The sequence below is a fragment of the Coregonus lavaretus genome (assembly GCF_964263955.1).
Source record: "Coregonus lavaretus genome assembly, contig: HAP1_SCAFFOLD_235, whole genome shotgun sequence".
Taxonomy (NCBI): domain Eukaryota; kingdom Metazoa; phylum Chordata; class Actinopteri; order Salmoniformes; family Salmonidae; genus Coregonus; species Coregonus lavaretus.
The window spans coordinates 573400-587012 of NW_028161059.1; the positions used below are offsets into that span (position 1 = coordinate 573400).

At 48.3% G+C, this 13613-nt stretch overlaps 1 pseudogene across 1 annotated transcript in view; it reads right to left on the reverse strand.

The window, feature by feature from the left end:
- The window catches only part of LOC311121139 (regulator of G-protein signaling 7-like), a 79896-nt pseudogene that overhangs the window by 55526 nt on the left and 10757 nt on the right, over positions 1-13613 (reverse strand). The window contains exons 3-5 of the transcript in view: positions 7220-7285; positions 6480-6556; positions 5482-5563 (exon numbers count right to left, since the gene is read on the reverse strand). The product of the transcript in view is annotated as a regulator of G-protein signaling 7-like (transcript). The remainder of the gene's footprint in view (positions 1-5481; positions 5564-6479; positions 6557-7219; positions 7286-13613) is intronic.

Consider the following 13613-nt stretch of genomic DNA (forward strand, 5'->3'; position numbering starts at 1 on the left):
ACTGACTGAACACCAGGGAGTTAGACAGTCCTCACCTCCAACAGTATGTCCCATTAGGCCAATAACACTACTGACTGAACACCAGGGAGTTAGACAGTCCTCATCTCCAACAGTATGCCCCATTAAGCCAATAACACTAATGACTGAACACCAGGGAGTTAGACAGTCCTCATCTCCAACAGTATGTCCCATTAGGCCAATAACACTACTGACTGAACACCAGGGAGTAAGACAGTCCTCATCTCCAACAGTATGTCCGATTAGGCCAATAACACTACTGACTGAACACCAGGGAGTAAGACAGTCCTCATCTCCAACAGTATGTCCCATTAGGCCAATAACACTACTGACTGAACACCAGGGAGTAAGACAGTCCTCATCTCCAACAGTATGTCCCATTAGGCCAATAACACTACTGACTGAACACCAGGGAGTTAGACAGTCCTCATCTCCAACAGTATGTCCCATTAGGCCAATAACACTACTGACTGAACACCAGGGAGTTAGACAGTCCTCATCTCCAACAGTATGTCCCATTAGGCCAATAACACTACTGACTGAACACCAGGGAGTTAGACAGTCCTCATCTCCAACAGTATGTCCCATTAGGCCAATAACACTACTGACTGAACACCAGGGAGTAAGACAGTCCTCATCTCCAACAGTATGTCCCATTAGGCCAATAACACTACTGACTGAACACCAGGGAGTTAGACAGTCCTCATCTCCAACAGTATGTCCCATTAGACCAATAACACTACTGACTGAACACCAGGGAGTTAGACAGTCCTCATCTCCAACAGTATGTCCCATTAGGCCAATAACACTACTGACTGAACACCAGGGAGTTAGACAGTCCTCATCTCCAACAGTATGTCCCATTAGGCCAATAACACTACTGACTGAACACCAGGGAGTAAGACAGTCCTCATCTCCAACAGTCCAGGGAGTTGTTTGTGCCATGGGAGATACTGGAGGAGGATAATTCCTCCCTGCATCCCAAATGACACCCTATTCCCTACATAGTGCACTACTTTTAACCAGCGCCCTATAGGGAATAGGGTGCAGTTTGAGACGCACACTTACTTGATGTGATGGGGGAAATGAATTTATTTCTGGCTGCAGTGTTGTCTGATTTGATTAACAGGACATTAAACCCACCCAGAGGTGGTTAAATGCTTGGAAGGTGATTTGACCCCTAAAGACCTCTACTCCTCAATCAGACTGTCCTTTGATTGGTGAACATTTAAGTGATAATGCCCTCGAAGCCGGTGTTTGGAGGATATATTGGCACGGGTGTTGTTAGGCCAGGGAAGAAGTCGAGGGCCCGGCAAACCGTGCCAATATATCCTCCAAACACCGGCTTCCCGGGCATTATCACTTTTATACAACGGGTTACGAACTTATTCAAATAATGATTGATTTATTTTAATTAAAAACTTTATTTTTATTAATTTATTAAACTATTTCATCCTTCCACAAGATATAGTCCCGACACAAATCTAGGGTTAATACCCAAGCCGGCTGGTCGTTCGTTCTATCGCGACCCAGTCATTCAGTCTGTATTTATGGACGCGTTCTAAATGTTCCATTGCCATACTGGCTGGCAACGTTCTTATCCCCTGCTCGCTAGCTAGCCAACTACGGCTAACTAACAGTCACGTCAAACAGTGCTGCCAGAATAATAACAGTAGCTGCATTTTGCATTTGTTTAAGGTAGGTTACCATCCCCTGGTTCAGCCTGACCCCATTGTCCAGTGGTTGCTGCTGAGGTAGGTTACCATCCCCTGGTTCAGCCTGACCCCATTGTCCAGTGATTACTGCTGAGGTAGGTTACCATCCCCTGGTTCAGCCTGACCCCATTGTCCAGTGATTACTGCTGAGGTAGGTTACCATCCCCTGGTTCAGCCTGACCCCATTGTCCAGTGATTACTGCTGAGGTAGGTTACCATCCCCTGGTTCAGCCTGACCCCATTGTCAAGTGGCAGAGGCCACTTTATAACTATGTGTTAGGGACCAGGTTGCCAGGGAACTCAGTCAGCTGACCTGCTCATTATAACTCTGTGTTAGGGACCAGGTTGCCAGGTAACTCAGTCAGCTGACCTGCTCATTATAACTCTGTGTTAGGGACCAGGTTGCCAGGGAACTCAGTCAGCTGACCTGCTCATTATAACTCTGTGTTAGGGACCAGGTTGCCAGGGAACTCAGTCAGCTGACCTGCTCATTATAACTCTGTGTTAGGGACCAGGTTGCCAGGGAACTCAGTCAGCTGACCTGCTCATTATAACTCTGTGTTAGGGACCAGGTTGCCAGGGAACTCAGTCAGCTGACCTGCTCATTATAACTCTGTGTTAGGGACCAGGTTGCCAGGGAACTCAGTCAGCTGACCTGCTCATTATAACTCTGTGTTAGGGACCAGGTTGCCAGGGAACTCAGTCAGCTGACCTGCTCATTATAACTCTGTGTTAGGGACCAGGTTGCCAGGGAACTCAGTCAGCTGACCTGCTCATTATAACTCTGTGTTAGGGACCAGGTTGCCAGGGAACTCAGTCAGCTGACCTGCTCATTATAACTCTGTGTTAGGGACCAGGTTGCCAGGGAACTCAGTCAGCTGACCTGCTCATTATAACTCTGTGTTAGGGACCAGGTTGCCAGGGAACTCAGTCAGCTGACCTGCTCATTATAACTCTGTGTTAGGGACCAGGTTGCCAGGGACTCAGTCAGCTGACCTGCTCATTATAACTCTGTGTTAGGGACCAGGTTGCCAGGGAACTCAGTCAGCTGACCTGCTCATTATAACTCTGTGTTAGGGACCAGGTTGCCAGGGAACTCAGTCAGCTGACCTGCTCATTATAACTCTGTGTTAGGGACCAGGTTGCCAGGGAACTCAGTCAGCTGACCTGCTCATTATAACTCTGTGTTAGGGACCAGGTTGCCAGGGGACTCAGTCAGCTGACCTGCTCATTATAACTCTGTGTTAGGGACCAGGTTGCCAGGGAACTCAGTCAGCTGACCTGCTCATTATAACTCTGTGTTAGGGACCAGGTTGCCAGGGAACTCAGTCAGCTGACCTGCTCATTATAACTCTGTGTTAGGGACCAGGTTGCCAGGGAACTCAGTCAGCTGACCTGCTCATTATAACTCTGTGTTAGGGACCAGGTTGCCAGGTAACTCAGTCAGCTGACCTGCTCAGTCAATCCCAGGCCCTACAGGGTAACAGATCCCTATTACTGCCTGTTCTTTAGTTGGGTGCAGAGAGACAGCAGGTCAGAACAACTCAGCACCACCTCAACATAACTCACCACTGGACCCTTCCTACAAGGACAAGAACTCAGCACCACCTCAACACTGGACCCTTCCTACAAGGACAAGAACTCAGCACCACCTCAACACAACTCACCACTGGACCCTTCCTACAAGGACGAGAACTCAGCACCACCTCAACACAACTCACCACTGGACCCTTCCTACAAGGACAAGAACTCAGCACCACCTCACCACTGGACCCTTCCTACAAGGACGAGAACTCAGCACCACCTCAACACTGGACCCTTCCTACAAGGACGAGAACTCAGCACCACCTCAACACTGGACCCTTCCTACAAGGACAAGAACTCAGCACCACCTCAACACAACTCACCACTGGACCCTTCCTACAAGGACGAGAACTCAGCACCACCTCACTACTGGACCCTTCCTACAAGGACAAGAACTCAGCACCACCTCAACACAACTCACCACTGGACCCTTCCTACAAGGACGAGAACTCAGCACCACCTCACTACTGGACCCTTCCTACAAGGGCAAGAACTCAGCACCACCTCAACACACCTCACCACTGGACCCTTCCTACAAGGACAAGCCTCCACCCTGGACGTTCTATCCGTGTGTTAGTGCGTAATTGACAACATAAGTGGACATTGTTTTGTGTTCATGTGTGTATTTAATCTGTACATGACATCGGCTGTTATCACCATGCTAATATATGCTTATATGCCTCAATCAATGACAATATGCTATTACTTCATACATGCGTCCTAGCCAACTGCAACCCTGTTTATCTGGCCCTATTGTCATAGTTCATGGGTACTCTACATGTTCAGGCCGTGAGGTGAATCTCTCTCCATTACTTAGTCACTTCCTGGCCACAACTAAGATGGCTGCTGTTCACCTATTAGCATTGTTAGCCATAGCATGTCAACCGATTAGCCCATAACCATGGTGCTAATGCTGCATGCTGGCCTATAGCCTGAGGCCTGCCAGCCGTTTGTCTAGTAGCCTAGCGTGCTAGCCTCCACTGTACACACCAAGTGCTACAATCCACAGCCTGTGGCCTACTAGACTAGCGTGCTAGCTTACCATGCTAGTTGGCCCTGTTCTTACTGTGTGCTAGGTTAGCCTAGCCTCTGTACATAGTGGGTTTATATTGTGTGCCATGCTCTGCTTATTAGCCCAGTGCTATTAGCCGCTATATGGTACTGCCTAGCTATCTAAAGATCTGTTTGATAACATTCAAAATGTTGAAATATGACCAATTGTTGCCTTTTCCCTGTGTAGATCAATAAGGAGTGAACCTATACATTTTGAACGCTGATATCAACTTATTTCAGTCTGGCGCCTGGTTGGTAAAACCATCTCAAATGATACATTACAATTCTCACCACTGATCTGTGGTGACAGGGAAACAGAGAGAGGTCGTATTCTCACCACTGGTCTGTGGTGACAGGGAAACAGAGGTTGTATTCTCACCACTGGTCTGTGGTGACAGGGAAACAGAGAGAGGTCGTATTCTCACCACTGGTCTGTGGTGACAGGGAAACAGAGAGAGGTCGTATTCTCACCACTGGTCTGTGGTGACAGGGAAACAGAGGTTGTATTCTCACCACTGGTCTGTGGTGACAGGGAAACAGAGAGAGGTCGTATTCTCACCACTGGTCTGTGGTGACAGGGAAACAGAGAGAGGTTGTATTCTCACCACTGGTCTGTGGTGACAGGGAAACAGAGAGAGGTCGTATTCTCACCACTGGTCTGTGGTGACAGGGAAACAGAGAGAGGTCGTATTCTCACCACTGGTCTGTGGTGACAGGGAAACAGAGAGAGGTCGTATTCTCACCACTGGTCTGTGGTGACAGGGAAACAGAGAGAGGTCGTATTCTCACCACTGGTCTGTGGTGACAGGGAAACAGAGAGAGGTCGTATTCTCACCACTGGTCTGTGGTGACAGGGAAACAGAGAGAGGTCGTATTCTCACCACTGGTCTGTGGTGACAGGGAAACAGAGAGAGGTCGTATTCTCACCACTGGTCTGTGGTGACAGGGAAACAGAGAGAGGTCGTATTCTCACCACTGGTCTGTGGTGACAGGGAAACAGAGAGAGGTCGTATTCTCACCACTGGTCTGTGGTGACAGGGAAACAGAGAGAGGTCGTATTCTCACCACTGGTCTGTGGTGACAGGGAAACAGAGAGAGGTCGTATTCTCACCACTGGTCTGTGCACGTCCCAGAAAGCTCTCTCTTGACTGTCCAGAATCTTCCTCTCAATTTTGTCTCTTTTCTTGTCAACTCTGTTAAAGGATAGAGGTGGAAACACTGTAAAACAGACATCCCATCATTTATTTAGTGACAGATGTAGTTTCTTCTTTTGATCACTCTGTTGCAGATGAACTTTCTTGAAATGCAGGAAATGTAAAATGTGTAGTGTATTTGAGGTTTAAAAGGCTTCTGAAGTTTGTAATTTTCACTTAGAAATGTCAGACTTTATTTTCCCTAACAAAAAATGTATCAACCCCATGCAAACATGTTCATTAATTATTTCCTGTTGCTGGAGGATTATTTTCCTGCTGTAGCAAACTGACTCAAATTAAGATCCTACATCTCTCCTCTCCTCTCCTCTCCTCTCCTCTCCTCTCCTCTCCTCTCCTCTCCTCTCCTCTCCTCTCCTCTCCTCTCCTCTCCTCTCCTCTCCTCTCCCCTCCTCTCATTTCCCCTCCCCTCCCCTCATCTCCTCTCCCCCCTCTCCACTCCACTCCTCTCCTCTCCTCTCCTCTCCCCCTCCCCTCATCTCCTCTCCCCCCTCTCCACTCCACTCCTCCCCTCTCCTCTCATCTCCCCTCCCCTCCTCTCATCTCCCCTCCCCTCCTCTCCACTCCTCCCCTCATCTCCCCTCCTCTCATTTCCCCTCCACTCCTCTCCTTTCCTCCTCTCCTCTCCCCCCTCCCCTCCTCTCATCTCCCCTCCACTCCTCTCCTTTCCTCCTCTCCCCCCCTCCCCTCCTCTCCTTTCCTCCTCTCCCCCCCTCCCCTCCTCTCCTCTCCTCCTCTCCCCCCTCCCCTCCTCTCCTCTCCTCTCGTTCCACATCTGTGAGTAAATGGAGGCAGAGACCGTGAGGCTGTGTTGTTGGGAAAAAAGGGCTGTTTTACCAGTCAGTCTGCATCAACGTAGGGAATAGGGTGCTATTATTTGAGACACAGAACTACTTACTTTGCTTGTGCTTCAGCTTGCATAAATATAAACTCCCATTTCCTGGCGAAGGCTCTCTGTAGTCTGGCTAAGGTCTCCTTAAGAACACAGAAACAAACTAAAGGTTAGTGTCTTATAGTTAGACTACCTCTTACATAAAACATACCTCTGAGGGGACAGCAGTTAACTGCTTTCCAAACTAAGCAGGCTTGTCTCCATCAAATGGAGGATATTAGACTGGTTGATTGTTCTTTACACTAGGGTAGAGAGAACTGATACAGTAGAATAGAGGAGGAGGAGGAGGAGGAGAGAGGTGGAGGAGGAGGAGGAGGTGGAGGAAGAGGAGGAGGGAAGAGGAGGAGGAGGTGGAGGAAGAGGAGGAAGAGGAGGGGGGTGGAGGGAGGTAGAGGAAGAGGAGGAGGGAAGAGGAGGAGGAGGTGGAGGAAGAGGAGGGGGGTGGAGGTGGATGAAGAGGAGGAGGGAAGAGGAGGAGGAGGTGGAGGAAGAGGAGGGGGTGGAGGAAGAGGAGGAGGAGGTGGAGGAAGAGGAGGGGGGTGGAGGAAGAGGAGGAGGGAAGAGGAGGAGGAGGTGGAGGAAGAGGAGGGGGGTGGAGGTGGAGGAAGAGGAGGAGGGAAGAGGAGGAGGAGGTGGAGGAAGAGGTGGAGGAAAGAGGAGGAGGGAAGAGGAGAGGTGGAGGAAGAGAGAGAGAGGAGGAGAGGAGGTGGAGGAAGAGGAGGAGGAGGAGAGGAGGAGGGAGCTTCAGCTTCGTAGTCAGCCAGCTCCAGGCGGGCTTTGTTTTGCATTGTTCTTTTGCAGAGGGTAAACAGCTGAAAGAGACAGAGGTGAAACAGTCTGTCAGAGAACAGTCAGCAGAAACAGTCGGTCAGAGAACAGTCAGCAGAAACAGTCGGTCAGAGAACAGTCAGCAGAAACAGTCGGTCAGAGAACCGTCAGCAGAAACAGTCCATCAAAGAACAGTCAGCAGAAACAGTCAGTCAGAGAACAGTCAGCAGAAACAGTCCATCAAAGAACAGTCAGCAGAAACAGTCCATCAAAGAACAGTCAGCAGAAAGTCAGTCAGTCAGAGAAACAGTCGGTCAGAAACAGTCAGTCAGGAGAAATATCTTGCTACAGACGTGCTACCTTGTCCCGGACCTGCTGTTTCGACCCCCTCTCTCTCTCTCTCTCTCTCTCTCTCTCTCTCTCTCTCTCTCTCTCTCTCTCTCTCTACCGCACCTGCTGTCTCGACCTCTGAATGCTCGGCTATGAAAAGCCAACTGACATTTACTCCTGAGGTATTGACCTGTTGCACCCTCTACAACCACTGTGATTATTATTTGACCCTGCTGGTCATCTATGAACATTTGAACATCTTGAAGAACGATCTGGCCTTAATGGCCATGTACTCTTATAATCTCCACCTGGCACAGCCAGAAGAGGACTGGCCACCTCTCAGAGCCTGGTTCCTCTCTAGGTTTCTTCCTAGGTTCCTGCCTTTTCTAGGGAGTTTTTCCTAGCCACTGTGCTTCTACATCTGCATTGCTTGCTGTTTGGGGTTTTAGGCTGGGTTTATGTATAAGCACTTTGTGACAACTGCCTTGTAAGGATCCGACGGCGAGCGAGTAAACTGCCTCTTCCATCAATCCTATTAGCCAATGTTCAATCATTGGAAAATAAATTAGACAACCTAAGATTAAGGTTATCCTACCAACGGGACATTAAAAACTGTAATATCTTATATTTCACTGAGTCGTGGCTGAACATACAGCTAGCGGGCTATACGCTACATCGGCAGGATAGAACGGCTGACTCCGGTAAGACAAGGGGTGGCGGTCTGTGTATATTTGTAAACAACAGCTGGTGCATAAAATCTAATATTAAGGAAGTCTCGCCTGAAGTAGAGTATCTCATGATAAGCTGTAGACCACACTATTTACCAAGAGAGTTTTCATTTATATTCTTCGTAGCTGTCTATTTACCACCACAAACCGATGCTGGCACTAAGACTGCACTCAATGAACTGTATAAGGCCATAAGCAAACAGGAAAACGCTCATCCAGAGGCAGTGCTCCTAGTGGCCGGGGACTTTAATGCAGGGAAACTTAAATACGTTCTACCTAATTTCTACCAGCATGTTAAATGTGCAACCAGAGGAAAGAAAACTCTAGACCACCTTTACTCCACACACAGAGACACATACAAAGCTCTCCCTCACCCTCCATTTGGCAAATCTGACCATAACTCTATCCTCCTGATTCCTGTTTATAAGCAAAAACTAAAGCAGGAAGCACCAGTGACTCGGTTAATAAAGAAGTGGTCAGATGACGCAGATGCTAAGCTACAGGACTGTTGTGCTAGCACAGACTGGAATATGTTCCGGGATTCTTCCGATGGCATTGAGGAGTACACCACATCAGTCACTGGCTTCATCAATAAGTGCATTGATGACGTCGTCCCCACAGTGACCGTACGTACATACCCCAACCAGATGCCATGGATTACAGGCAACAGCACTGAGCTAAAGGGCAGAGCTGCCGCTTTCAAGGAGCGGGACTCTAACCCGGACGCTTATAAGAAATCCCTCTATGCCCTCCGACGAACCATCAAACAGGCAAAGAGTCAGCTCGTCGGATGTGGCAGGGCTTGAAAACTATTACAGACTACAAAGGGAAGCACAGCTGCGAGCTGCCCAGCGACACAAGCCTACCAGACAAGCTAAATCACCTCTATGCTCACTTCGAGGCAAGCAACACTGAAGCATGCATGAGAGCATCAGCTGTTCCAGATGACTACGTGATCACGCTCTCCGTAGCTGATGTGAGTAAGACTTTTAAGCAGGTCAACATTCACAAGGCTACCGATGGTGCAGCTGTATAACTTTTTGAGGATCTGAGGACCAATGCCAAATCTTTTCAGTCTCCTGAGGGGGAATAGGCTTTGTCGTGCCCTCTTCACGACTGCCTTGGTGAGTTTGGACCATGATAGTTTATTGGTGATGTGGACACCAAAGAACATGAAGCTCTCAACCTGTTCCACTACAGCCCCGTCGATGAGAATGGGGGCATGCTCAGTCCTCTTCTCTTTCCTGTAGTCCACAATCATCTCCTATGTCTTGATCACGTTGAGGGAGAGGTTGTTATCCTGGCACCACACGGCCAGGTCTCTGACCTCCTCCCTATAGGCTGTCTTATCGTTGTCGGTGATCAGGCCTACCACTGTTGTGTCGTCGGCAAACTTAATGATGGTGTTGGAGTCTTGCCTGGCCATGCAGTCATGGGTGAACAGGGAGTACAGGAGGGGACTGAGCACGCACCCCTGAGGGGCCCCCGTGTTGAGGATCAGCGTGGCAGATGTGTTGTTGCCTACCCTTACCACCTGGGGGCGGCCTGTCAGGAAGTCCAGGATCCAGTTGCAGAGGGAGGTGCTTAGTCCCAGGGTCCTTAGCTTAGTGATGAGCTTTGAGGGCACTATGGTGTTGAACGCTGAGCTGTAGTCAATGAATAGCATTCTCACGTAGGTGTTCCTTTTGTCCAGGTGGGAAAGGGCAGTGTGGAGTGCAATAGAGATTGCATCATCTGTGGATCTGTTGGGGCGGTATGCAAATTGGAGTGGGTCTAGGGTTTCTGGGATGATGGTGTTGATGTGAGCCATGACAAGCCTTTCAAAGCACTTCATGGCTACAGACGTGAGTGCTACGGGCCGGTAGTCATTTAGGCAGGTTACCTTAGTGTTCTCGGGCACGGGGACAAGCTATCCTACTGTCCACTTCATCTATCCCAAGCTATCCTACAGAGGTGTTATCAGATACAGCTGGTGGGGAAACAGAGGGGTTATCAGATACAGGGGAAACAGAGGGGTTATCAGATACAGGGGAAACAGAGGGGTTATCAGATACAGGGGAAACAGAGGGGTTATCAGATACAGGGGAAACAGAGGGGTTATCAGATACAGGGGAAACAGAGGGGTTATCAGATACAGCTGGTGGGGAAACAGAGGGGTTATCAGATACAGCTGGTGGGGAAACAGAGGGGTTATCAGATACAGCTGGTGGGGAAACAGAGGGGTTATCAGATACAGCTGGTGGGGAAACAGAGGGGTTATCAGATACAGGGGAAACAGAGGGGTTATCAGATACAGGGGAAACAGAGGGGTTATCAGATACAGGGGAAACAGAGGGGTTATCAGATACAGCTGGTGGGGAAACAGAGGGGTTATCAGATACAGCTGGTGGGGAAACAGAGGGGTTATCAGATACAGGGGAAACAGAGGGGTTATCAGATACAGGGGAAATAGAGGGGTTATCAGATACAGCTGGTGGGGAAACAGAGGGGTTATCAGATACAGCTGGTTGGGAAAACAGAGGGGTTATCAGATACAGCTGGTGGGGAAACAGAGGGGTTATCAGCTACAGGGGAAACATAGGGGTTATCAGATACAGGGGAAACAGAGGGGTTATCAGATACAGCTGGTGGGGAAACAGAGGGGTTATCAGATACAGCTGGTGGGGAAACAGAGGGGTTATCAGATACAGCTGGTGGGGAAACAGAGGGGTTATCAGATACAGGGGAAACAGAGGGGTTATCAGATACAGGGGAAACAGAGGGGTTATCAGATACAGCTGGTGGGGAAACAGAGGGGTTATCAGATACAGCTGGTGGGGAAACAGAGGGGTTATCAGATACAGCTGGTGGGGAAACAGAGGGGTTATCAGATACAGGGGAAACAGAGGGGTTATCAGATACAGCTGGTGGGTGGGGAAACAGAGGGGTTATCAGATACAGCTGGTGGGTGGGGAAACAGAGGGGTTATCAGATACAGCTGGTGGGGAAACAGAGGGGTTATCAGATACAGCTGGTGGGGAAACAGAGGGGTTATCAGATACAGCTGGTGGGGAAACAGAGGGGTTATCAGATACAGGTGGTGGGTGGGGAAACAGAGGGGTTATCAGATACAGCTGGTGGGGAAACAGAGGGGTTATCAGATACAGGGGAAACAGAGGGGTTATCAGATACAGCTGGTGGGTGGGGAAACAGAGGGGTTATCAGATACAGCTGGTGGGGAAACAGAGGGGTTATCAGATACAGCTGGTGGGTGGGGAAACAGAGGGGTTATCAGATACAGCTGGTGGGGAAACAGAGGGGTTATCAGATACAGGGGAAACAGAGGGGTTATCAGATACAGGGGAAACAGAGGGGTTATCAGATACAGCTGGTGGGGAAACAGAGGGGTTATCAGATACAGCTGGTGGGGAAACAGATGGGTTATCAGATACAGGGGAAACAGAGGGGTTATCAGATACAGGGAAAACATAGGGGTTATCAGATACAGGGGAAACAGAGGGGTTATCAGATACAGGGGAAACAGAGGGGTTATCAGATACAGCTGGTGGGGAAACAGAGGGGTTATCAGATACAGCTGGTGGGGAAACAGAGGGGTTATCAGATACAGGGGAAACAGAGGGGTTATCAGATACAGGGAAAACAGAGGGGTTATCAGATACAGGGGAAACAGAGGGGTTATCAGATACAGGGGAAACAGAGGGGTTATCAGATACAGCTGGTGGGGAAACAGAGGGGTTATCAGATACAGGGGAAACAGAGGGGTTATCAGATACAGCTGTCTCAGATTTCTAAACTAAACACTGTTTAGTTCCTATCAAATCCCTATTTTGTCACCTGATGATATTTGAGCTAAGAGAGGGTTATGTCTCAGGACTGCTATTACCAAACTAAAAGCAGGTTGATGTTTTCTCAGCTGTAGGTGAAACAAACCAGATACCTTCAGCTCTACACTCTTAGAAAAAAGGTTCCAAAAGCGTTCTGTCTCCATAGGAGAACCCTTTTTGTTTTCAGGGAAACGCTCTGTGGATAGGGTCCTACATGGAACCCAAAAGGGTTCTACCTGGAACCAAAAAGGGTTATTTGAAGGGTTCTCTTTTGGGGACAGCCATATAACCCTTTTAGGTTCTAGATAGCACCTTTCTTTCTAAGAGTGTAGACCCTGAACTGAGATGTCTCCAAACAATGATGGATGAAGTGGACTGTAGGATAGATAGATAGGTAGCTTAGTGGTTAAGAGCGTTGTGCCAGTAACCGAAAGGTCGCTGGTTCTAATCCCCGAGCCGTCTAGGTGAAAAATCTGCCGATGTGCCCTTGAGCAAGGCACTTAACCCTAATTGCTCCTGTAAGTCGCTCTGGATAAGAGCGTCTGCTAAATGACCCAAAAAAAAATATATATATATATACACATCAGGAGAGATTTCTCTGACATTATTCTAGAACCATAGAGTGGACCATTCTAGAACCGTAGAGCTGACCATTCTAGAACCATAGAGCTGACCATTCTAGAACCATATATCCTCTGTAGCTCAGCTGGTAGAGCACGGCGCTTGTAACGCCAAGGTAGTGGGTTCGATCCCCGGGACCACCCATACACAAAAAAAAATGTATGCACGCATGACTGTAAGTCGCTTTGGATAAAAGCGTCTGCTAAATGGCATATTATTATTATTATAGAGTGGACCTTTCTAGAACCATAGAGCTGACCATTCTAGAACCATCGAGCTGACCATTCTAGAACCATAAAGCTGACCATTCTAGAACCATAGAGCTGACCTTTCTAGAACCATAGCGCTGACCATGCTAGAACCATAACACTGCTAATCTTAGAACCATAGCGCTGACCATGCTAGAACCATAAAACTGACCATTCTAGAACCATAGAGCTGACCATTCTAGAACCATAAAGCTGACCATTTTAGAACCATAAAGCTGACCATTCTAGAACTAAAAAAGCGGACCATTTTAGAACGATAGAGCTGACTATTCTAGAACCATAAAGCTGACCATTCTAGAACCCCAAAACTGACCATTCTTAACCCATAGAGCTGATCATTCTAGAACCATAAAGTTGACCATTCTAGAACCATAAAGCTGACCATTCTAGAACCATAAAGCTGCTAATTTTAGAACCATAGAGCTGACCATGATAGAACCATAAAGCTGACCATTATAGAACCCAAAAACGGACCATTATAGAACCATAAAGCTGACCATTATAGAACCATAAAGCTGACCATTCTAGAACCATAAAGCTGACCATTCTAGAACCATATAAAGCTGACCATTTTAGAACCATAAAGCTGACCATTCTAGA